The sequence below is a fragment of the Armigeres subalbatus genome, chromosome 1 (genome assembly GCF_024139115.2).
Source record: "Armigeres subalbatus isolate Guangzhou_Male chromosome 1, GZ_Asu_2, whole genome shotgun sequence".
NCBI classification, from domain to species: domain Eukaryota; kingdom Metazoa; phylum Arthropoda; class Insecta; order Diptera; family Culicidae; genus Armigeres; species Armigeres subalbatus.
In genome coordinates this window covers 91,213,473-91,239,461 of record NC_085139.1, presented here as the reverse complement: position 1 = coordinate 91,239,461, position 25,989 = coordinate 91,213,473, and the positions used below count along the sequence as shown (strand labels likewise).

At 39.7% G+C, this 25,989-nt stretch overlaps 1 protein-coding gene across 5 annotated transcripts in view; it reads left to right on the top strand.

The window, feature by feature from the left end:
- Positions 1-25,989, top strand: part of LOC134202216 (serine/threonine-protein phosphatase 2A 56 kDa regulatory subunit epsilon isoform) — a 224,599-nt gene that overhangs the window by 26,614 nt on the left and 171,996 nt on the right. The window contains exon 1 of one of the 5 annotated variants that reach the window (XM_062677273.1): positions 12,805-12,973. The exons of 3 other annotated variants lie outside the window; for them this stretch is intronic. The gene's annotated coding sequence lies outside the window, so the exon portion shown is untranslated. Of the gene's footprint in view, positions 1-12,804; positions 12,974-13,149; positions 13,266-25,989 lie in introns of those variants that run through there. One more of the 5 variants, XM_062677293.1, reaches the window with a different exon arrangement.

The window sequence follows — 25,989 nt, the reverse complement described above, 5'->3', positions numbered from 1 at the left end:
GGCAAAAAATACGAAAAAAAAAAATTTGTTCAGGAATGTATGAAATTGTTTTCTTTTGTTTGAGAAACTACATATGTCCACGGACATGGAAGAGCAATTATGGAGTACTGCTTACAGTTTTTGCACTGGAAGTGCACCAGGTTGTTCAGTTTTGCCAAAAACTATTGATCTGTATCGAAGAAATCGAAAGGTTCGGTGCCAATTTGTTCAAAAACAGTTTTTTGTTGTTTTCTCGAAATTGTGTAAAATGGACTTATGCAGTTTTTCAAACAAATGATTCATTTTGTTTACATTTCTGATAAGAAAAAATCGCAGTTTTCATATCGATAATTTAGACAATTTCCACCCGTTTCGAGTTACTAATCTAATGCGAGAAGATGAATAGTAAAACAAATTTGCTTTTCCATGGGTTTCCTAAGCGTTTCATGCATGTAATTAGTAAGTATTATATTTAGGAGCTGCTGCAAGTGGTACAAACCATGTTACGAATCAACGTTATGTAATTATTGAGTTTCCTCAATGAAACGAAGCATACATATGTGAACCCAGGATGTTTTTAGAAAGATAATGAACTAAACTTCCATATAAACTAGAGTTTGCAGTTGTAACATGTCTCTATAATGAAATAAATCAACTTTGTTTTGACGACTCATCTGCAGGGAATCAATTTTTTTTGGAATGCGCATGCGAAACAAGCGACAAAAGAGAACCAACGTCAAAGCTTTGTTTTTGACGGAGATAATAATGACAAAGATTAAAAAAAATTTGTCAGCAACAAAAAAGAAGACAATCTTGTTGCTAACTTTTCATCTCGGTATTTTACATTATTTCCAGAGCAAATTTCGGGTTTATGTATGCTATCATAGTTTCTGCTTTTATGGAGATATTTGAGAATCGAACAATGATTACAAAATTAGAATCGTATTTTCGGACATCAGAGCATGCAAGGCAAATGATTCTTGTCATAGTGTGCGCGGGTTCGGGTGAGGGTTTGTCGCTAGGTGCGTTTGTCAGTAACAAACTCTGTTGATGACAAAGAGTATATTGTTGGGCGTTGCTCGAATATTGATTCCATGCTCATCTGATACCTGCCATTTGGTTCAAACCATTGATTGGATACCCTATTTCTGGATTTCATCGTACTATGTTTCCTAGAATGGCAATACTTTATCAATGTTGCCTCATTTTACTCATTAACTTTTTTTTACTCAGATTTGGAAGTATTAGTAGTAAGTTATTAAGTGCTCCAGGTCTTGGTACAATTAACGAGTGAAGAACTTATAAACTCTAAAAATCACGTTAATAAATAAGGAAAAAAAGTTTCTGCCATTTCGCGATTCAAGATTTCTCGTTTTTTCGTTTGCACATGCCTGAGCACATTACAGAAATTCAGACTCTATCGGACATCACGGTTGATTACAAATTAGACGATGCAATCCTTCCAACTCAATACTTGTTTGTTCGTAAGGAGCAGAGTCGTACAACTCCTGCATGTGCAGAATCGTTCAACTCCAATATGCGCAGTGATTCTTCTCATCGTCGACAGCACTCGACCGATTTGTTAGACAATTCGCAGACCTTACAGTCATTTTTGTTCGCCCGTGTATCCTTTTGTCAGAGAGTTCTTCAAGCTTTGTTGGGAAAAAAATAAGGATTTCTTTTCAGAATCAGTTAAGAAAGGTCGAGTTACAAAACAATCCGTTCCGCTGAGTTTCTATCTAGTCAACGAGTTTTTAATTACAGCTCTTCAAGATTTTGTAAAATGATGGCAAAGAACATAATATGACGTAACGCACAAGAAAGTATGCTTCTTTAACCAAATTGTGGTCTTAGGTACAACAAAACGCATCAATGTAAGTTCGAGTGTGTAAAATCCAAGCGGAAGCCATCGGAGTCGCTAACAGTTTTTTCACACTAGATACTAGATACAAACCCTTCAATTAACTGTGAAGAAGCCTGTAGTTGACTGGGCTATTAGGAATGCAAGGATCCTAGTTCTACGTTATTATTCAGTACATTATTGGTGCGTAGAAAAAAAAATCAAGTTGCTGTTTTTACTTCGGGCGTAGTTTTATTTTGATGTGTTTTTAAGTACTCATTTTTGTTTGTCGCGGTTTTGTTTTGCAGTCGCGGATTTAATTTTGATAGTCACGGATTTCGCTGATTGAAATTTGCTCATTTTGTAACAGCTCTGCATTTGCATAAAACATTGTTAGGCTGCTCTTTTTGGATTTTTTTTATTTAAATATACAGGGCTGTTACAACAGTGGCGGATTTCGCGATTCTCGCGTTTTTCGCAGATTTGTTGCGGCTTATATCTTCCAGTAGCGATATTCACGCTTCGCGGTTCCTTGGAATCCTTTCGCGAAAATCGCGGATTTACATTTACGCACTTACATCGGGAATTCCTTCAACAATTCTTTGAGAAATTCTTTCTAAGAAATTTACGAATTATTAAAATAATTGAAGGAGGAATTCCTGAATGAATTTGCGATGAAACTCCTGAAGAAATTTCCAACTTTCTTGAACTTCTCCCAGAATTCCTTTGCACATTCCCCCAATATTCATTCACGAGATTCTTTGGAAATCCCTTTGTTTACTAAAATAATTCTGCAGTATTAATTGCTACGGAAATTCCTTTGCAAATTGATATTCCTTCGTTTTTTTCGGAACCTCTTCGAAAATTTCTTTAGCAATAAATTTCTTTGAGAAATCCTCTGGTTTTTTTTTTAAATTCCTTCGGAAACTCCTTTGATTTTTTTTAAAGATATTTCTTCGGAAATTATTTCAAGAAATCCTAAAGGATTTTGCTAATTTCTTCAGCAAGGAAGTTCCTCCAGGCCAGTACTGAGATTTTCATATTACTCTCTCCCGCTTTCATAAAAAATATGAACCATGAAAGTAATTCCGCAACATTTTCATGGATTTTTATTTCATGAAAGCCCATCAAACTATTGTAAACAAGCTGTTTCTTCTTCAATAATGTCCATTCATTTATTTAGTCTACATCTAAACAGATAACACTGTTTAGCCGCATCTCTCCATCTTCGAATGCGCCCCACACTTGCCAAGTCATTTTGCACCTGGTCTGCCCATCCCGCTCGCTGCGCTCTACGCCGTCTCGTACCTGCCGGATCGGAAGCGAACACCATCTTTGCATGGTTGCTGTCCGGCATTCTTGCAACATGTCCTTGCCCATCGTACCCTTCCGGCTTTAGTTACCTTCTGGATACTGGGTTCGCCGTAGAGCTGGGCGAGCTCGTGGTTCATTCTTCGCTGCCACACACCGTCTTCTTGCACACCTCTAAAGGTGGTCTTAAGCACCGTCTCTCGAATACTCCGAGTGCTTGCAAGTACTCCTCGAGCATTGTCCATGTTTCATGTCCGTAGAAAACAACCGGTCTTATTAGCGTCTTGTACATGACACATTTGGTGCGGTGGCGAATCTTTTTTGACCGCAGTTTCTTCTGGAGCCCGTACTAGACTTGACTTCCACAGATGATGCGCCGTCGAGAGTTTTTTAATGATGCGCCGTCGAGAGTAGAAGCAGGCATACTTCAACGAGGTAGTGATCGGATTCAATATTCGCACTGCGCTCGTGTAATGTAGACGCTCGTGATGTCGGAGAAGAACTTACCGTCGATTAGAATGTGGTCGATTTGGTTTTCCGTTTCTTAATTAGGTGATTTCCACGAGGCCTTGCGGATATTCTTGCGGGGGAAGGAAGTGCTTCGGACTACCATTCCGCGGGAGGCTGCAAAGTGTGTGCATCGTTGGCCGTTGTCGTTCGATACGGTATGCAGATTATCTGTACCGATGATCGGCCTATACATTTCCTCCCTTCCTACTTGAGAGTTCATGTCGTCGAAGCGTGGTTTAAAGCTAAAGCAAACAGCTATCAACACTCTCTAATTTTATTGCTGATTTTTGATTGACGAATATTTGCTAAATATTTTAGAGCCGACTTAGTTCAATGACCACATTTTATCTCGGGCTCTTCAAATGTTAAGCGTGATATATGTTGTAATTAATTACATACACTAGTGTCGTTGTTTCAGTGACAAACAACTCTTATTCCACCCGTCCGTGAAAGGGTCATCAAATGTACGAGCGATAGCCCCAACACCTACGCTATTCTCGCTTACCACACACTGACGGGTGCGTATCGTATCGATCTTTCATTGATTCCTCGACGCTGTAAATTCGCAGCGAAACGGATGCTATTTCCCACGACCGCTCGTTTTGCATGAACAAGACAAAAAAAATGCGTGTGCTGCTCTGCTACAATGTGTAGAGTTCGGTGTTGTTCTTCGCATTTTTTTTTTGCGTCCATATGTACCCCTCCATGGAAGTGTCAACAAATCGCCACTCACCATCGCGCGAGTATTTTTCATACTGAGTGAACCGCGGATTTCGCCGCCGCGCCGTCCAACAACAACAACACCACCACACGGGACGATAACAGCGAAAACGGCAATGTCAAAGCCTTCGGTCTTGTTTCGCCGTACGCTGCGAGAATCAGTGTTGTGTGGTGGTAAATATTACGCAAATTGGCCACTCACGTTCGTTCTCTCGGTGTTTGGCTCGGTCGGTCGGCAGCTTGGATCCGCCGTCCATCCGTGCGCTGAGAACGGGGAAAATGGGAATCATGTGGTTGGTGTGCGGTGGAACGACGATGTCGTCAGTTGGTATATAGGAGCGTTTGCATTGTTCCGCCATTTTGATTTTTATTTACATATTTAGCTTGGAGAGTTTTCGGATCCGGGAGGGGGAGGCGAAATGTATTTGTTTATTTATTGAACAGCCAAAGGAATTGTTGCATAATGACTGCATACTCTTATTGTGTGGTGGTTTCGGGTTTGGTCGAAGATGAGATTGTAGGTGAAGAGTGTTCAAACATTGGGGATGCGAAGCCGTTCTGTATGTATAGGGTTGACAAAACCTCAGTTGTTGTGATTGGTAAATCCATGGCTGCTACTCAGTGATTGACCAGAATAAGTGAAATTGCACAATGAAACAACTGAATGGCTGACTTAGATTGGTCAATCACAAGTTTAAGTGTTTTAATGTTTATGAAGATCAATAACTTGATCAATAACATACACCCAGTTCTTTTTTTACACGGGTGGGTTTTAGTTGATTACGTTAAACTATGGGTTAACCCCATGAAAAATATCACGAAAAATCAAAGAAAATTCAGGTGGTATTTGAAAAGCTGTAAAAAATCAGGTTAACCGGGAAATATGAGAATACCAACCATATAAAAAAAACTTGGGGTTGTATACAAGATACGACCGCTCGACGTAAACTGCGTAAAACCAAATAGTACACTGAACAAATCATTCCTATATAGAAGAGTAGGAACCAGCCCATCGACACTACTACCCAGTTTTAGCAGCCCCTCCCACTTTGTGAGTGAGTAGGTACTCCACTGTGTAGCAGCTAGACAACCCCATTCATACAACTCAGTTCAATAATTGATAATACCCTAAAAGAAGGGGGTCCCGTAGCGTAGTTGGCTACACGTTCGCCTCATAAGCGAATGGTCATGGGTTCGATTCCCAGCCCCTCCACCAAACCCTTGTCAGTCGCCAGAAGCGCAGTCCGTACGGTGGCGTTTTGGGGAACGCGCCTCACCGACACGGCTGCCTGATGACGACTGACAGACCTGTTCTTCTCGGAGGTATTCCTCCAACGTTCTCCGATTAATGGCAACCGAACAAAGCAACGATCACTGGATTCTCACCACATGGACAAATGAACACAATGGACTCATGATGATATGGACTGGCATCGACAACAATAACGATTTATGGTCATCTAAAAATAGATTATGTGTGGACTCTGTACAGCAGAGTACCACAGTAGATCACGGCACAGTAGCGGTTAAGAACACAGAGTGCCTGCCAAATAAATATACGAATAAAAAAAAATACCCTAAAAGTAGGCAATTACCAAGGATTGTAACACGCTGTATAGGTGATGCGTGATGCATGAAAAAACTAAACAAAATCAAGAGTTTAGCGTTGGTAATCAAAAGTTTCCATACTACTGGCAAATTGGTGGAGAGTTTGCGAATCGATTGATATATAAATCTTAAAAATCCATTGAAAGATAAAGCACATATTAATGTTACAAATCTTACATGATTTCGTGACGGTCCCCAATTTTTAAATTTTTGTTTCACACCCTGTATTCGAGTCTTCCCCTTAAACGTAGTTTACGTCAAAAATACTGGGTGTAATCAGTTGGAAATAAGGTAGAAATATTAGTAGGAGAGCGGCCTTCCTTAGCCGTGTGGTATGATGCTTGGGTATACAAAGCAAGACCATGCTGAAGGTGGATGGATTCTATCACCGATTCGGTCTTGGAAATTTTCGGGTTGGGCATAAAAGCATAATCGTTTTAACCTCATGATGTACGAATGAAAAAATGGTAACACGAACGGGCTTAGTAGTCATATGGCTACTGCTTGTACCTCATATGCAGGAGTTCGTGGGTTCAATCCCAGGTCCGTTCCATTCTCCCGCTTTGCATCTTTCTTTATATTTCTCATGATATAGCAATCGCAAGAAATAGAAATGGATTTCCACACCGTTTCCTTTTCGATGTTATACGACCTTCAACTTGACTATTCTGGTAGTAGCTGCTACAATTGGAAATGAGCTTGAGCTTGATTGACTGCTCGTAGTTGCTACTCCATTATGACCAGATCAGCTTTTCTTGCACAGGGAACCAACAGATGTTTGCTTGGGACTAGCACACATCTTCAATGTACAAGTACTGGTGATCTCATTTGTTAGGTCATACTGGCGCCTGCCACGTCAGAATGCAAGTCAAAGTAGGGAAGGGGGAGGAAATGATGATTCATGCGGAATTTGTTGGAATTTCTGGGTTAGGTTGGAGAGGCAGAGGTCCGTCTTAGTTAACGAGCTGCCAATGTGATAGATAGGAGAAGGTAACTGATGGAATTTCTAATTGGATGTAGGAAACAGGCTCTATAGTTCATTTCCAATTCTAGCAGATTACTGTTAGAATACTCAAGTTGAAGGTATAGGAATAGTAATGGAAACGGTATGGAAGTCCATTTCCAGTTCTAGCGAACGCTAGAACATGAGAAATAAAGAGAAACATACAAAGTAGGAGAATGGAACGGATTTGGGATTGAACCCACGACCTCCTGCGTATGAGGCAGAAGCAGTAGCCATATGACTACCAAGCCCGCTAGTAACTGCTACAATTGGAAATGAAATAAGAAATTCATTCAGTTGGTTTCTTCTATCTGCTCCTCGAACCTAACCTAAAAATTCCAACAAATTGGCAAGTGCAGAGGTATATTCAGCTTGCGGTGGCCGAGTGATTGTATCATCATTTCCTTCCCCTTCCTTACGTTGACTTACATTCTAGTGGGGGATGTAATGCCAATCAAAAGGAGAAGAAGAAGATTTGTATGAGATCTTCACAATATGGAGATCGTGTTTACTTCTTCTCCGCAAATATCACAGGAAGGAACATCTATTGAAGGGAAGACATCGTTAGGACGTTTTCACCGGTGACGGTCTATTCCAAATTTTGACAGTTAAATGGACCAAATCTAAATTTCTCATTTTCACCGGGCGGCCTAAATTCATTTTTCGAACAGTTTCGTTTCAAAAAATTGAAACTGTCATACTTTTTTGTTTAATTTTTTCCGAGTTTTAGACCAGAAACCGCAGTCTGTTCCAAATTTACCAAAACAGATAAAACAACGAAGAATGTTGTTTATTTTGATTTTGAGACTGTCAAAAAGTTTGTTTCTTGGATTTTCTTCACGTTGGAGTTCTGGTACGAGAAGGATGCAGGCAAAGTGATACGAATTTCTTACGGCAACACATCTTTTTCGGTGAATTCGAAGACAATTCACGAGATTTGGTGCAAGAAGTGTTCCGATCCGCTTCTATGACAACCAACGCAGTTCCATCAATGGAAGCAAAGGCGACAAACATGTTACACCGTCAAGGACTACAAAGATTACGACCCGTTCGTTCCGTTATATTCTACAGCGGAGGTTCTCGGATCCGGGTCACGAGGCAAGTATAAGATCGACCAAGATATCTTTATCGCCGAATAGTACCAGATGGAATGTCGCCAGTGTCCACATGTTCGGAGAGCCGAATATCCAAGAAGGTGAACCTCTACCGTTGCCTCCAGAAAAGCGTTTAGTATCATCCGATGTTTAGAGGCCGTGGAGCTGCGAATCGCCAAGGTCCAGCCACCTTTCCCAATAACAATTATGAGCTCATACAGACTCCTGTACAACAACGATCGGTTCCGACTAAATTGTATGAAAACGTGGTGATCCATACTAGGTGAGAATGAAATTTCCCTATTACGACCCAGAGACTAACGTGGGCATGTTGTGACCACTCCGACCGAGACCTCGACTACCCTGCTCCTTCATCCGTCAGTGGACTGTTTTACGGATTCCGACGGGAATCCATTGGATATTCCAACGGGATACTAAATATTAGTGATCTATTAGTAAATCCGACGGGAACCTAATAGTGATTCTGACGGGAATTAATAAACGATTCCGAAGGAAATGCATTAGCGATTCCGACTGGAAACCAGTAAAGATTCCGACGGGAATCCATTAGCGATTCCGACGAGAATCATTCAGGGATTCCAAACAATCCTCCTGGTGTCCTTAAGTATCGCCCTCAGTTTCTGCAAGAAATCGTCATTAAGAAATTCCAAAACAACTCATGTAGTCGGATCCCTAAAAAAATCCAGTCAGAATGCTCAAAGGTTTCCTGTCGAGTTTCCTATAGAGTTCCTTAGAGATTCCCGTCGAAATCGCTAAAGGATTCCCGTCAGAATTTCTAAACGATTCCTGTCAGAATACCTCAAAGATTCGCATCCATTAAGTTTTCTCGTTGGAATCCCCAAAAGGTTTCCCGTCGGAGTCCTTAAAGGGTTACAATCGGAATTCCTAAAAGATTCCCGTCGAAATCTTTGAAGAATTCCTATTGGAATCCCTAATATCCGGTTTGTAATCTCGAAAAGATATCCGTCTAAATCCCTAAACGATTTCCGTCGGAATCTCGAAAGGATTCCAGTCGGTATCAATAAAGTATTCCTGATGAAATATCTAAAGAATTCCAGTCGGATTACCGTCGGAATCCTTAAAGGATTCATGTCTACATCCCAACAGGATTTCCGTCGGAATCCCTGAACGGTTCTCGTCGGAATCCCTGAAGAATTCAATTAGCCATTTAAAAAGGATTCCCGTCGGAATCCCTAAAGTACTCTCGTCGGAATCCCTGAAGGATTACTGTCGTAATTGTTAATTGATTTCGTCGGAATTGTAAGGTGTAAGGTGAATACGCTGGAGGAACTCCAGCAAGGTTTTCTGTTGGAACTTCTGGAGAATCTGCTAGAAGAGCTCCAGGAGGAATTGGAGGAGGAAATCCAGAAGTATTTGGTGGAGGAACTCTAGGAGCACTAGGTGGAGAAACTCCGGGAGGATTTGGCATAAAAGCTCCAGGAGGATTTGCTAGAGGAACTCCAGGAGAATTTGCTAATGGAACTACAGGAGGATTGGCTGGAGGAACTACAGGAGAATGACCTGAAAAACTGCGAGATGCTTTTCTAAAGAAACTTCATGAAGGTTTTCTGGTGGATTTTTTTGGGATAGATCCGGAACGATTTGCGAATAGAAAATCCAGCAAGAACGCCACGAAAATGTGCTGAAGGTAATAAATGATGATTTGCTGGAAGAACTTCAAGAGTTTTCTGGCGGAATTCCAAGAGAATTTCAAGGAATTTCAAGACGGATCCGTAGAAACCTATTCACCCCAATTTGTTTTTATTTTGTTTTTTTCCTGACCGCATCAAAACAAAAACATCAAATTTAATACATCGCCGGTAAATGACCAAAATTTGCTCTAATTTTGGCGGTCTATATTTTTAAAACTGTTATAAAATTAGACCAAAAATAGAGCAGAGGTGAAAACGTTCTTAGAGGCGTCAATAAATATGGGTGCTTTGGGAAGTTGACCTTAAATGAAATAAAGAATCGATTGAGCGAATAAAAATGTTTGACGGGAAAGGTCAATTCGATTTATTCTCTTATGTGTTAATATCTCTGTTTTATAATGCGCGAGAATGGCACCACTAACGCTGGGTGGATTGATCCGGGTTTTTACTTCTCAAATGTCACTTCTTCCCACTTTACTCTTTCCATTTCTCACATCTGATTTATCAATTCTCACATTTCACGTTTGGTTTTTCACTTCTCTTTTCCTTATTTTTCACTTTTCTTGTTTCATTTCTCACCTCACGTTTTGCACTCTTAGTTTTTCTTCTTGTATATCATTTATCACTTCTCGCTTCTAATTCTTCACTTCTCCCTTATCACTTCTCGCTCAATTTTTTTTGCTTCTCACATTTCACATCTCATTTTTCAATACTCACATCTCGCTTCTCATTCCTCTCTTCTCGCTTCTAGCATTACGCTCTTTAATTCTCTCTTCTCTCGTGTCATTTCTTATTTCTCACTTCACTTCTCTTACTTCTTATTTCTCACCGCTTTTTCAAATTTCAATTTTTACTTCTCACTTTATGCTCCTCGCTTTTCACCTCTCATTTCTTACTTCTCTCGTCTCGCGTTTAAATTCTCACATTTTACTTCTTGCTTCTCACTTTCCACATCTCATTTCTAACTTCTTGAGTCTCTTCTCATGCTTCACCTTTCTTATCTCTCATCTCATTTCTCACTCTTTATTTATTCCTTATCAAATCTTTCACTTCTCACCCCTTATTACGCACTTCCCAATTATCATATTTCACTTCTTGCTTCTCATTACATGCTCCTTACTTCTCAATTTTGATTCTCAATTTCCTTTTCTCGTTTCTTCCTTCTCAATTATTACAACCCACTTTATGCTACTCACTTCACACATCTAGTTTCTCAATTCTCGAGAATTAATTCTCAATCCTTTCTTCTCATTTTTGCCTTTCTCGTATACTAAGTATACGTAAAGGCTATATGATCACTCCAAAACCAAACTTTTGACAGAAGGCTCGGAGACCCATAGTGTTATATACCAATCGACTCAGCTCGACGAATTGAGGTGATGTCTGTTTGTGTGTATGTATGTATGTGTGTGTGTATGTGTGTATGTATACAAAATTTTGTAGACACACTTTTTGGAACTTAGCATTGGCCGAATTACTCTCAACAAATTCCATTCGACTGAGAATCCTGTCCCATTGTTTGCTATTGAAAATTGGCCAGATTGGACTATGGGATCAGAAGTTATGGCCTAAATACTATTTTATATGCGCAATACACGCTAAAAACACTCACTCATATTTTTCAGTATTTTTTTTTTTGCACGAGAAAGGCACCAACACCGCTAGGTGGATTAATCAGGGTTTTTTTTCAATTTCATTTTTTCTCATTTCTCACTTTTCACTTCGCATTTATCAATTCTGACATTTCTCACTCATCGCGTTTTGCATTTCACTTCAAGGACACACACATTTCACTTTACACTCCTTACTTCTTACACACTACAAACCTTATTCTCCACTTTTTTCGTCTCGTTTCTCACTTCTCAATTTTCACATTTTACTTTTTACTTTTCACTTCTCGAGTCTCGATTCTTTCTCCTTGCTTTTCTCTTCAAATTACGTCTGATTTTCCACTTTTCTGTTAAATTTACATCTTATTTCTCACTCTTAACTTCTTCCTTTTTACTTCTGGTTTTCACTTTGTACTTCTGATTTCTCACATCTCATTTGTCAATTCTCACATTTCACGTTATGTTTTTTACTTTTCACTTCTGACTTCTTACATCACATTTCCCACTCATTGCGTTTTGCTTCTCAATTTCCACACAATTCGCTTCTCGCTGATCACCTCTCATTTCCTGCTTCTCTGTTCTCGTGTTTCGTTTCTTATTTCTCACTTGTCTCGCTTCTCACCTCATACTTTTCATTTCTCTCATGTCATTTCTTGTTTCTCGGTTCTTGCTCTACAATTCTAACTTCTCATTCTCAATCATCACTTCATACTAATTACTTCTCACTTCTCAATTCTCAAATTGTATTTTCAAATTTATTTGAAATTAATTTTTTTTTCAAATCATAAACAATTTCTTCAATGATAATAAAAAATATTGAATTGGAAATTTCTTAGCACATTGACTGAAACAAATTTAAAAGTTTTAAATGAAAAAATAAGGAATCTAAACGTTGCAAACACATCGGCTTCCCTATGATGAAATTGGTATGTGTGTTTTCTAGACATTGCGAAATATTTTTTCACTTAGCGTTATCTGATTTGTGGGCAACAAGTTGAATTTAATGGGCTATTAAGTCACAATTGGCCCCGTCTAAATTTCAATGTTTAACTCTGCTCTACTGGATCACTATAAGCCAACGCTCCTTGCCATCAACCCAATAATCCACATATCGCAAGCTCTGTTCTAAACCTCCGGTGCCAGTGTTGATCACAACTATCCCAAACAGTAAGGAAAGCAACAGAGCGAAAGTTCATTCCGACACCCAACAGGGGAACTCTCCGCCTTTCACACGTGAGTTATTTCTCATTGATGGGAGTCGTCGGTCGGTTACGTACCGACTTTTACACCGTATCTCAATACCAATGAACGAACGAACGAACGGATCGACCACGAAGTATAGGTCCGTTGCGCCCTGAGAGACAAGTCGACGAAGCTCGCCAGTCTCGGCGGTGGTGAGACTCTTCGCTTCTGCGACTCTGTGTAAGTTTGTGTGCAAGAGTATCGCAAAAAAAAGGACGGTCTTTTCTCGGTCTATCGGTCGGTCGGTCGGTCGAACGGTCAAATCCGGATTTTGTGGCTACGGGATCCGGCCTATTTTAGCCAGGCACGGTTACGGTTGTCCTGGCATAGTTGCCGTCGTACGGGTGCTGTGAATCGTTTAGTTTTCTGGATCGGATCGTGAGGTAATCGATCGAAACACGGACCATAACGTGGTCAAAGTGGAATCAATCTTGCCTTCCTTGAGAAAAAACGAAGTAAATAAACGTGAAAGTATGCTTGAAAAGGTTCCTGCCTAGCTGAAAAGTTTACGAAGCTGCTTTATCAAGGTGGGCCAGTGATGTGCCAGTAATTCGAGTGATGCAATTGTGGAGCACCGTGACTTTTTAATATTTATCTGGATTGAGTGAGAAGAAGCCACGGAACGGGACTGGTCCTAATTTGGGCTCACAAATACGGCCTCTATGTGAAGCAGAGGTGAGATTTCCCCAATTGTAAAGGGAGTTTTGTGAAGGGTGACGTCTCGAAGCACTTGAAAACGTCTTGGGTTGTGCCATTTTTCCCGTGATGTCTTGCATCTGTCAGATTTTCTTCCGAGTGTAGTGTTCTTTCCATCTTTTTAGTCTGTGCGATGAGGCATCTCATTAAAAAAGAGGTATTCTCAGCCTTCGGTCAAGACTAGATTGGGGCAGTGTGCGTAAAGGCAAACCCACAGCAGAAGAGATGACAGTTCGCTGCACGGATACAGTCTAACAAACCTGTGTAGAGTTTTCCGTAGCATATTGAACCGTACGAGAGTATCTGTGGAACGAATCCGGCTGTGCACCGGTATCTCACTTCATTCATCATTATTATTGATAGTACGCTGGTCGCAGGTAAACATTGCTACGTTCCGTTCCAATGTGTCCTCTTCTCTTGCGCTGTTGTACTCTCGTAAGTACTCGGTTTGCGTTTTCTTGACGTTCAAGTTTTCGGACTGGTGTTGATTTTGTGGCGAAGGAACGGTAAACGTCAAACGGACTTCACTAATACCGACACCCCGCTACGGAGTACGGAATCGCTTCAGGCTTACGGGAGATTGATTTTTTTCCCTGCACTTTCCGATCGGAGTGATTTTTATTTCTTTTTCGAGGTTTTGGTTCCAATCTGGGTGGGTTTACGTGACAACCCACGATACGGTACTTGTACGTATGCGACGCACGTTTGGTATGTTTTAGGTTTATTTTGGTTGCAAGAAAAGACTAATTCGATTCCAGTTATCCGTTGTCGCCAAAGAGTTCTAGTGGTAGTACAATTTCTTGCTTTGAGGTAGATGATGGTTCGTGTTTTGAATTTATTTACTGCTTTTTGGAATCGAGTTCGCACATTCGGGAGAATGAGAATCCATGTGAGACAGGAATGTGACCTTCACGGCAAATACAAAGTGTCTTATGACTGTTGCAAATAGTTGATTGATTTGATTATCAGTTCTGAATATTGTTTATCATTCCTGAAATTTCAAGACTGAGATGAAACAAACAATGTTTGACTTCATCCGACTCTTAAATTTGCTTATCAGAGTTTAATTAAATAAACATCGTTTGAAAAGCTTAAGCAGCTTAATGTAGGGAAAGATTCCCTAGTACCGGACATATAAGCCATGTATCAAAATATTCTCTAACTATCTGGATTATGTTTACATGTATATCAAATACACGAAATATGATCATTCATGATTCATACATACTATATTTGATCATTTGCTTTAAGTTGTAGATATAAAAATATGTGAAAAAATATGTTAATAGAGCTTATTTGATCCTCGAGCTACATTTCTTACAGCCTACTTTAAATTCCCACCTTTTTCAATGCAATCTTCAATTTTTGTTTCTGCTTATTTCTGTGGCTTTCTGATGCCTTAGCAATTCTGATATGCCATGAAGGTAAAGAAGCTTCCTTTTGTACTACATAACATTGTGGAAGGAGCTCTGCAAGTGTCGTTTTGTGAAGTGTCCGGCGCTGGGCGATTTCCCACTATTTTAATTATTCGGGATATCATTAGTGAATTATCACCTGGGTAAACAATTAAGCAGGTCACCAATTCTGTAATCTCAGGATGTGATTTAGAAAGGAATGTAAAACAATGTTGCCAGAATTTTAAATACATTATCAGAGGCATTTAGGGTTTTTAATTCCACTGAATATAATCAAGGCTGATGATTTCAAAAACTTTCATGGTTTGCTACAACAATATCCAGCTTGTTCCAGCACTTTATGACGGCGGGAAACCTTGTTCTCCATACGTGATGCAGAACATCCTCAAGGTTGCCATACAGAAACACCGTCTACACATCATATTACTTGACCACCATTTGTTTGCGGTCACAACAGACATCAGAGTATAGAAAGTTGTTTACCGGACATCTGGAGAAAACACTTCATCATCGGCTCCATAGTTCTGGCTGAAACCTTGCCGAATGATGTTGCTATCCTTGTCGTATTTTACCTTGAAGATCCATTTAATGCCAGGTTTCGTGTGGCCGTGTTTCTTTGCAATCCATCGAATTAAGTTTATTTCCCGTGGCCTTTCTTTATTGCTGAAAATCTCAGCTTCTCCTGACTCAACGTACCAGCCAAGGGTAGTTTCCCTTAATTTATTCTTTTGGATCTCCGGATTATAGTGCTCGTATTGTTTTGCGTCATTCTGCGTTTTTTTTTATCATTTATTATTATCACTATCATCGAATTTACCAGCATTAGAATTACTTTGGAATTCGCTTAACAAATGGTCTTACAGGTGCATCCTTTCACGTGTACGCCATGGCTAAAACCTTGAGGTTTTTTTGCACTTCATCGCAATATATATGATGAAGTCGCCGATGCCAGGCATGAAAGCACTCGCTGAAAAAAGTTAGCATAATCCTTGCTCAAAATAAGACCCATGCCAGACCGCCAGTGATTTTGAAACGCCACCGCCGTCTTCAGAAATGAATCTGCGTGTTGCCGAATGAATATTGTCTACGCCGCCGATTCCTATGAAAACATTGCTGAAGAAGTAAGGGTTTTCGCACACTTTTAAACAAGAGCAGTTTTTCAATTAGTCTCTTTTTTCTAAATTTCTATTAACAAGAATGGAACCCTAATCTGAAATGCATATTTTTACGTAAGCATATATGCCAATTACCCAAAATTAAAGGGTGTATTCGATAAAAATGGCACACCGAAAACTTTCTGTAACTTTTGAACCGTATGAGTAAAAACTTGAATTTGAGCAAATCTTATCCATAGTGTATTGTTAACATCTGCAGAGTTTCATAGTTTTTCATACAGTGAACCACAATCATGTCGTCGAAACATGAAATTGCCAGGGACAATTTTTTGTGCATCTACAATCAAAATCCAGAGGCGTCCCAAAAGCTCAAGAAGTTTCAAAACATGTCCATTCGAGATGCCGCTAACAAGTTCAGGGTGTCGGTTGGTTTTGTATAGAAAACTAAGAAGCGTGATAGGTTACATATTTACAAGGTGCAAAAAGCCTTAAACCGGAAGGAAAAGCAAAACACCACTGCAAGAACCCGCACCACCCGGAAACTTTACACGAAGTTGTTCACCAAATCGTGTTGCATTGGCATGGATGATGAAACCTACACTGCCAAAAATATCCATATAAGATATATGTGTCGCCGTTATAAAATTTTGCAATAGCTCCACCCTAATATAATCGATATAGAACCACACATAAATTAAATAATTGCTGATTCGAGACCACACATAAAGTTTATTTGGATATATATTTTATTAGTAGTTTGCGTGGAGAATGGTTATGTGTGCGCTGATATACATCATAAGTTAAGTCTATGGATTTTTGCCAATAAATATGTGTGGATTTTTAGTAGTGTACTTCAAGGCTGACTTCCGTCTACTTTCTGGGCAAGAATATTTCGCTGTCAAGCTTCGTTCGAAGTTCCGGTGGATGTCCGAACGAAGAAGTTATTAAAATCAAAATCAAAAAACAAAGGCAGGCGATTTGCGGATGTGGTGAAGTAAGCGCTCCCTTCATTACTTCCGGAACAATAAACGGAACGATTTACACCGAAGAGAGCCTCAAGAAGCATTTTTTGCCAGTCATATGAAAACACAAAGCACTAACTCTGTTTTGGCCTGATCTGGCGTCCTGCAACTACGCTCGAAACGTGTTGGAGTTGTACCGAGCTAACGGAGTTAAATTTGTGCCAAAAGATATGACCCATCAAATTCGCCGGAACTTCGTCCAATTAAAAAATTCTGAGCAATTGTGTAGACGAAACTTTACAAACATACCAAAATTATTAAAAAACAGCTGAAGTTGAAGAAAATTTGGGTAAAAACAACAAAAACATTGAGAAAATCGATTGTAAAAAATTTGATAGGTGGAGTGAAGAGCAAGGTGCGCGCTTTCGGGATAGGTGATGAAACTGAACAAAACAAATATTCTAAATCATAATTTATGAAAAGTTTTTCATTTCCTGAAAATTAAAAAAAAATCCGTTCTTCGGTTTAATTTTGGTGAGTAAATATTGGGCCACACTGCACGCTGAAAGAGCCTAGTTCTGTGTATACTGCTGAGCTAGCAGCTATTCACTATTTTCTCGAGCAAATCGCATCTCTACCTCCTGACCACTTTTTCATATTTTTGTTTGTCTTTATTAGCCAGACTTTCAGCCCTAGGCTGGCTCGTCTCGATCTTTTTCATCTTCACCGACAGTTTTAGTTCCTTGGAGGCTGTTCCGTCAATGAAACCGGTTACGCACTCAGTGTATCTTCTAAACGGGAAACGGAAAGCTTTGAGTGCTCTATCAAAACGGTCATTCACAACCACCACGGCTTGGGTCCCTTCTCATTACTCGATCCCGGGTAATGAGAAAGCGGGCTGTTTGGCTAAGATGGGCACTATCGAAGGGGATATTTACGATCGGAAATCACCTTCGATGAATTTTTCACATTAGTTCGTCAGGAAAACTTGATCAGCTGGATCAGAAATGGATAAATGGGGAGTTGGGTAGACGGCTGTATCCAATTCGCTCGCAGGTGTCGAAGCGTCCATGATTCAAAAAATTGAATATGGGACGAGACTTCATTCGAACCATGTGTGATCTAATGTCCTATAACTACATTTGAACTTTTTATTTGAGCATATGTAACATTTTTGGCCAAAATGAGATATATTCTGAATCTTCGTCCAAAAATACGTATTCTGGCAAAAAATACGAAAAAAATGTGACTAGGAGCATCGTGGCTCCAGATCTGCGCTAACTGAACATCTCCGTGTCCGAGGAAAACAAACAAAGCTTCTTAGCAAAGTGTTGTTAAACTGTAATCATAGTCCACCCATCCCCTTGTCTGTCGAACCCCATTACGAATCCCTTCCTCTTGTTTTCCATTTCAATGTCTGTCGTCAATCCCTTTTGTATGTCTTCCTCTCGTTGTTGTCTCCCAAGAAAAAGTTTGTTTGTCCCGTTACAGATGTAAAATATCACCAAGAATGTCAACAGCCTCACGATATACGAATGCAAAAATGGTTACCTGGCTTAGAAACCTCGCAGTTAATAACTGTGGAAGTGCTTAATGAACACTAAGCTGCGAGGCGGCTCTGTCCCAGTGAGGGATGTAATGGCAATGAAGAAGATGAAGAAACTCGAGCAAACCGCGAGTCTTTCGATTCCCCAACACTAACATTATTGTATAAGAGTCATGAAAAACTGTATTTAGAAAACACTATTTCGGCTCCGTAGCGCTTCACGGCAAATGAGCCTCTCAAATATGTAAACGATAATTAAAAAAAAATAAACCCTTTGATAATTTCTCTTACTTCTAAAAGGTTCAGGTGTTTCTCCCGGATTTTATTTTTTGGTAACTCATCCGGGAAGTCATTAGGCAGCCTCATCTGGATTACCTCCTGGAATTCATCCAGGGACCAAGGATTCTTCTGAGATTTCCGGAATACCTTCGCAAGTTTTTCGAGAGATTCCTTCGTTCCATAAAATTGTTCTGGAAAAAAATCTGAATCAGGTGTTTCTGTAGGAATGATCATAAAAATTGTTGAGAGGTTTTTGACAGAATTTCTTATGAAGTATTGGGTGGTAGAGCCGGGAATTATGGATTTGTGTTTGGTGTTGCCGGGCAGTTAATGGGAAGTTCTTGGGAGATTTCTGAGGAAGTTCCTCGAGAGGTACGCGGGAAATTTCTGGTGCATTTTAAGAGAGTTTCTGAAAAGGTTCATGAGGTAATTCCTGGACAGTTTTTCGTAAGAATTCTTGGAGAGAAACTGCCAAACTTTTTCTTTCAGCTTTATGAGGGAGTTCGTGGAGGAATTTCCGAAAGACGTCCTAGTAGAATTTCCGTAGGAGTTTCACTAAAAAATTCCCGAGGAATTTCTCGTAAAATTTGTTCGACGGAAGTCCTGGATGGGGTTTCGAGAAATCCTTAAGAAATTTCCGGTTGAATTCGTTGACAGATCTACATAAAACTTCCGGGGTAATTTTCAGAGGTATTTATGGAACAGTTCCTGGAATAATTTCTTGGGAGATTTTCGGTGGAGCTCCTGAAGGACTTTTCGGCGGAATATCTGAGGAAATTTACGAGGGATTTCCCGAGGATTTGTGGGAATTTCTGGTGCTGAATTTCCAGGGAAATTACTGGGAGAATTTTCGAATGAATTGCGAATTGCGATGCGAATTTCCCGAAGTTCCCGATGTAAAAGTGTTTATGAGTGGATTTCCGGAGAAGTTCCTGGAGGAATTTTTGAAGAAATTTTCTGGGAGAACTTCCGGAGGGGTTTCTGAGAAGTTATAATATGTTATTCAGGAATTTAGGGAATTTCTGCAGAAAGTTACTAGATAATCCATACGAAGTTACACTGAAAGAATTTCAAAATTCAAACCAGAAACTCCTTCACAATTTTTTATCAAGAAATCTTTCAGAAACTGTTGAAATTGGTCAGCAACACTTTTGGATGTTTTTACAAGAATTCCATCATGAATTCTTCTTCCCTGTCCATGGATGATGGGGTCAACGTTGATAAGTCAAGTGTCTGCATATTGTTAAAACTGTGAAATAAGTTGTTCTTTTATAGTACACATTGCTAGTATTATTAGTACTCAACACATTACCGTTAGACGAAAACGAGATGAATTTAATTGCATCCGAGTACGGTTACACTATTAAGCAGTACTGAAGTACGTACTTTAAACCCGGTAACATTTCAATTTAACAGAAACGCGTCGAGTATTTTTTTGCCAATATATAGAAAATAATTAAACACTTGATATATCATACCTCCTTGCAAATACTTAGAGAAGGTGTCGCATGATCTAACAACATCTTCTTGAGTATATGCTGCGGAGGTTCCGGCAGGGTCTAGTACCAGTCTTATACTAACACAAAAGACTGGGAAGCAAACGATCATCCATTGCACCAATTGTAGTTCATAGTTCAGTATACAGTAAGTATTGAAAGTAGATACTGTAGATTTACTAATTTTTCATTATATATGGTGATTGTATCCGTTATTTCTTCTCAGTAATCTTTGTTATTTTACTCTTACTTTCACTGCATGGATCAACGTATAAACAAACCTGTTTCGCTCTTCATTTTTCGGGTTAGGAAAAAATAATACATACTTCAATGTAAAGAAAGATTGAAGGACATAGGAGACGTGACTAAGTGTATTCTGAAAGACAAATAAAATTAGTTGACTACCTTGTAACACAGTAAATGATCGATAGGGAATGAACTCATGATCAGCGCTAGACGGTAAAACAAGAGATAGAGTCACGTTTAACTGAGACCTTAGCCACCTATGTGCATGAGAATAGACCATCCGGAGGCGAGCCAGCCTGGGGCTGCAAGTCTCCTTAATAAAGCTAATAAAAAAAAAGAATAGACCATATGATCCTTTCATCCACTATCCTTTTATCTACATGACTAATAGTTTGACCACCTAAGGTCGTGAGGAGGATCAATCAATGTCTTTTTAAGCCCATCATCCAATGGAAGCTCACGAAATGGTTTGAAATTTTTACTGACTGAATCTAGTTCCGAGACAATGATGATGCTATGCAAGGCCGTCATAAGTCCACAAAGATAGTATCAGGCGTTTTCTTGGAACATGATTCTTCAAAATATGTAGTTGTTAAAATAGCAGGCTCAAATTTTTTAAGATTGTTTGGTGAACGGTTCTGAACTGTGGCCCATTTTGGCTTTACGATTCAGTTTCGACTGCTTTCACTAGAAAATTTTCAAAACTTTGGACGATTATTGATATTCATCAAATTGTAATACGATATTTTAGTTTCAAAATACGTTTTCATGAAAGGTGTTTATTTGAAATATAGTCAGCAATTCAAATTTACCGAGATGTATCGCAATTCCTATACCATATACACATCAACATAATTGTATTAACACTGACTCGCGATTGAAAATTAAGATTTTGAACAAACTTTTAAAGCTTCTTTTGTTTGAAAGGGACATCACTTAAACGCTATTGATGAGAAAACTACTTCGAAACAATACCACTCACACTGAATACTCCGAACAATATTGAAAGAGACTTTTTATAAGAACTGTTTAGATCAGGCCTTAACAGCAGTTTAACCCTTTTGTTACCGACAGGGTACCCGGGTACCTTTTTCGTTTTCAAGTGAAATTTTTTTAGGGTTCTAAACATCGCAGGAAATTGAAACTCCGTGACATCTTCAAACTCGGTAAAATTAAGGTTTGGGTGGTATGAAAATGATAAGCCAGTAAGGGGGGGCTTGGGGAGGGGCTTCTGAATATTTTTACCCCGTAACGTACCGACAGGGTACCCGGGTACCCACGTTTTGGTATGACCATAACTTCGTCAGTTTTCAACCGATTTGGACGATTCCGTTTGCTATGGATTAAGAAATTCATCCTCTATTCGATCCATGTCACATAGGACCGATCCGGATTACCTGGTTACCGGAGTTCCGGATTTGCTAGACCATGTCTCAAAAATAGAGAAGTTGATCTTATAGAATACAAATGATGATTTCTTATATCCTGAGTTACCAGTTTTGCAGAAAATTCGAGGATTATGACTTCCCAACGTATTAGGACCAAGTGATCATATGGACTCGGAACGGACATCCCGGAATAGGTTCCCGTGGGCCCTATAGTGGCCGCAAATTCATTCCTGGCAATATGGGTATCAAAATTCTTGAAATTGTTTCGGGAACATGTTATTCATATAGTTGAAACCATAGGATGGATATGAACCGAAACGGTCATTCTGGAACAGGTTCCCGGAGGGCCCGTAGTGGCCAAAAACTCATTTAGAATAAACCCTAGCAATATGGGTATCAAAATTCTTGGAATTGTTCCGGAAACATAATTTCCATGCAGTTGAGACCATAGGATGGATATGAACCGGAACGGCCATTCTGGAACAGGTTCCCGGAGGGTCCGTAGGGGCCAAACATTCATTTAGAATAAACCCTAGCAATATGGGTATCAAAATTCTTGGAATTGTTCCGGAAACATGTTTTCCATGTAGTTGAGGCCATAGGATGGATATGAACAGGAACGGTCATTCTGGAACAGGTTCCCGGAGGGCCCGTAGTAACCAAAAACTCATTTAGAATAAACCCTGGCAATATGGGTATCAATATTCTTGGAATTGTTCCGGAAACATGTTTTCCATGTAGTTGAGATCATAGGATGGATATGAACCGGAACGGTTATTCTGGAACAAGTTCCCGGAATGCCAGTAGTGGCCAAAAACTTATTTAGTATAAACCCTGGCAATATGGGTGTCTAAATTCTTGGAATTTTTCCGGAAACATGTTATTCATGTAGTTGAGACCATAGGATGGATATGAACCGGAACGGTCATTCTGGAACAGGTTCCCGGAGGGCTCGTAGGGGCCAAAAACTCATTTAATATAAACCCTGGCAATATGGGTATCAAAACTCTTGGAATTGTTTCGGAAATATGTTATCCATAAAGTTGAAACCATAGGATGGATATCTACCAGAACAGTCATCCTAAAACAAGTTCCCGAAAGGTCTTTAGTGGCCACAAAAGACACCCTGACACCCACATTTAAAAGACACCCTGGCATCAAAATTCTTGGAATATTTTCGGAAACATGTTTTTCCAAGAAGATGGGACTGATGTTGGCTGAATGGCTGTTAGGCCGAATGGTTATTGGGTCGAATGAGAAGTGAGCAGTGAGAAGTGGTAAGTAAAAAGTGAAAAGTGAAATGAGAAAAGTTACACAGTGTTGACCCGATTTTGTCACTCCCCGATTTTATCTACCTCCGACTTTATCACATTTTCGACCCGACTTTATCACGTCCCGCTTTTGTCACGTTTTTGACCCATATTGTCACCACAAAACATTTTTGAAAATTTTAGTCGTTTTTTTATTTTTGTAAATTATTCAGCAAACACCAATGATACTTACAGCGCCTGTGGTTCATTATAAATCATTTCTGAGTACCTGTCAAGAATTTTTAAGTCTTTTTGACAAGAAATAACGGAAAAAGATGATAGCAAGTGTTTCTTCTAAATGAGGGTCCCCTCGGAAACCTGTTTGAGAATGACCGGTCCATTGTCAAACCATCTTATAGCCTAATAACCCAAAAGATCATGCTTCCGAGACAATTTCATGAATTTTGATACCCATCCATTGTCAAAACATCCAATGGTCCAATTACTTATCAGATTATGCTTCCGAAACAATTTCATGAATTTTTAAACCCATATTGTCAGGGTTTCTTCAGAATGAGTTTGTGTCCACTTTAGGCCCCACGGGAACCTGTTCCATGATGACCGGTCCGTTGTCAAACCATCCAATGGTCCAATTACTTATCAAACCATGCTTCCGAAACAATTTCATGAAATTTGATACCCATATTGCCAGGGTTCCTTCAAAATGAGTTTATGGCCACTTTAAGCCCCACGGGAACCTATTCCAGGATGACCGGTCCGTAGTCAAACCATCCAATGGTCCAATTACTTATCAGATCATGCTTCTGAAACAATTTCATGAATTTTGATACCCACATTGCCAGGGTTCCTTCAAAATGAGTTTATGGCCACTTTAGGCCCCACGGGAACCTGTTCCATGATGACCGGTCCGTTGTCAAACCATCCAATGGTCCAATTACTTATCAGATCATGCTTCCGAAACAATTTCATGAATTTTGATACCCACATTGCCAGGGTTCCTTCAAAATGAGTTTATGGCCACTTTAGGCCCCACGGGAACCTGTTCCAGGACGACCGGTCCGTTGTCAAACCATCCAGTGGTCCAATTACTTATCAGATCATGCTTCCGAAACAATTTCATGAATTTTGATACCCACATTGCCAGGGTTCCTTCAAAATGAGTTTATGGCCACTTTAGGCCCCACGGGAACCTGTTCCAGGATGACCGGTCCGTTGTCAAACCATCCAATGGTCCAAATACTTATCAGATCATGCTTCCGAAACAATTTCATGAATTTTGATACCCATATTGCCAGGGTTTCTTCAGAACAATTTTGTGGCCACTTAAGGCCCCACGGGAACCTGTTTCCGGAATAACCGTTCCGGGATTAATTCATAAGATGGTCCTGTGACGAAGTTAAGTTATATTCTGTAAATTTCCAACGAAGTTTATTAGTCAGAACGCAAGAAATCTTCATTTGGTTGAATATATATCTTAACCCTTAAATGTTCAATAATGTTAATAGAGATCGAATCGAAAGCCGTAATGCTGAACATGTTCGACTCGATAGAATTTCGTTCGAATCGAGATGCGCAATGCCACCCCTGATCCGTCGTTGATCGGCCCTCACGAAAACCTGTCTGGTATTCGCCGACGAAGGACTCCTCAAGCGGTCTCAGTCTGTTAAACAGGATACGCGACAGGATTTTGTACGCCGAGTTCAGAAGGCTGTAATTGGGACTTTCTAGTATGTGCCGTCTAGCTTGACCGTCGCCGACTATGTCCATCCTGCTCCTTAATACACCTTCATTTTCACCGTTCAACAAATCTTCGAAGTGCTCCTTCCACCTGGCTGCCACCATAGTCTTGAGTGTCATCGAATTCCCCTCTCGGTAAATGCACATGGCGGGTACTGGCGCAGTTTTATGCCGCGCACCATTGACAGTTGCGTAAAACCTCCGCATATCGTTTCTATCCATGGTTTCCTGCGCTTCAGCTATTACACTCTCTTCGTGTTGCTTTTTTTCTGCGGTGGATGGAATGGAATAATCCATCTAGCGGGATTTGATGGCTTCTTGTTTTATCATAAAATGTAATAAAAATGCATGAAGCCAAAATAGAACTTTTTGTTCATGTTGACTTTTTGTAGATTTTTTGGTCAATGTTTTGAAAGGTGCTGAAAGCAAAGTGAATACTTAGTTTTTTTTTCAAATTTGATTCAGACTATCTTTTGAAAAAGGCCAATTTTTTTTTTGCTGTTTTTTTCAAATGGCTATAATCGGAAAACGACGCATCCTACAAAAAAGTGTTGTATGGGTGACTATTGCAAAATCAGTCAATAAAAATATTCGGAAAACTCTAAATTAAACCCTACACTAAAAAAATCAGTTTTAAAAATTAAGTCAATTTGCAAAAAAAATGCCCCCGAAACGAAATTTTGTCTCGAGATAGGAGATGTTCCCTACCAATCGTCCATACATCGCAAGTTGGGCACTTTTTTTAAAATTGTTTTTTTTTTCAGTGTTGGGCTCAATTTGGATTGTCTCCAATATTATTATTGGAAACTTTGATTGATTTTGCGAAAATCACCCACACAACACTTTTTTGTAGGATGCGTCGTTTTTCGATTATATCAATTTGAAAAAATCAGCAAAAAAAAGTTTGACTCTTTTCAAAAAAATAGTTCAGATCAAATTTGGAAAAACTTAGTTAATTTAAATATTGATTTACCAATTTATTAAAAAACGACGTCATTCCAATCAAACGACAACAAAATCAATCAATAACGGTGCTTACCTGCACTTTTGACAGCTGACCGACCTGATGCTCTTTACGGCTCTCAGCTCGTGGTTGTCAGTCTGGGTGTCACGCTTACCTAAGTGTTGAGTACCTAAGGTACTCACGCGTCAGCTTCTACATGTCACGATGCGCTTGCAATGATTGTCAGTAAAAAACATCGTTTGAAAGCGTGGTGGTTTTTGTTTTCATTTCGGATCATCTGGTGA